The sequence below is a fragment of the Olea europaea genome, chromosome 23 (assembly GCF_002742605.1).
Source record: "Olea europaea var. sylvestris chromosome 23, O_europaea_v1, whole genome shotgun sequence".
NCBI classification, from domain to species: Eukaryota; Viridiplantae; Streptophyta; class Magnoliopsida; order Lamiales; family Oleaceae; genus Olea; species Olea europaea.
The window spans coordinates 11,926,103-11,927,144 of NC_036259.1; positions in this window are offsets into that span (position 1 = coordinate 11,926,103).

The window sequence follows — 1,042 nt, forward strand, 5'->3', positions numbered from 1 at the left end:
GAGGAGTCCCCTAAAGATCCTGCTGCTGAGATCCCGTCCTCCCTATTCCCGGAGACGGTCCTCGGGGCCTTGACGATTCCCCAGGCCCACTGGTCTGCCTTTCCTGCCTCGCATCCTGAGGTCTCTTTTGGCCCCTCCTCTGGCCTGGAGCCCGAGCCTGGGGAGCCTTGGACTTCTTGTTCACTGCCTGACGAAGGGCACTTGGATCAAACGTCATCTCTGCAAAAATAAAAAATTACATGTAATTAGCACGAGCATAGTAAAAATACAGATCGGGAATTTAAGCGTCAAGTTCACATATCCTACCCTCCATTCCTTTCATGTTTGCAAGCTCGAGGATATCATCCCCGAGGACATCATCCAAGTCATAAACGAAGGGCTCGAGCTCCTCTAGCATTTGCCTATGCCTCTCCAACGATTCAAAGTATGCCTGACCCCCACAAAACCTAGCAGTATCAGGAACCCCCCACCGAGGACTAAAGAGAACGTCGGGATCTTGAGGTATAGCGTAGAACCACTTATCCTTCCACCCCTTCAGGGAACTAGGCATCCTCGGGATTCTAAACCTTCCTCGGGTTGAGAGGTTAGCAAAACAAGAGTACTGGGGAAGTTGTTTTAGGTCGAAGACCATCCTACATAAGTCGACATATGGGATAATCCCGAGGTATCTACAAGCTATAAAAAAGTATATCAACATCCTCCACCCGTTCGGCACTAACTGCCCCGGGCTCATGTTATGCTCGGTCAAGAGCGCGAGGAAAAAGGGGTGCAATGGCCACCTAAATCCCCCCTTTAGAGAATCTTTGAAAATGACAAACTCTCCCTCTCGAGCAATAGCTACCCTATCCTCATTGCCAGGAGACCTAATATCACAGTTCGGCATCAGCCCGAATTCCCTAGCAGTCGCCACAGCTAAGTGCTCCTTAAACCTACAAGGGTGGTCGGGGTACACTAGTGGAGTCGGGATATCCTGGGCCCGAGGATTTGCACTTATGGGGACAGCCATAGGTATTATTGAGTGCCCTAAGTCCTCGGTTGGTGT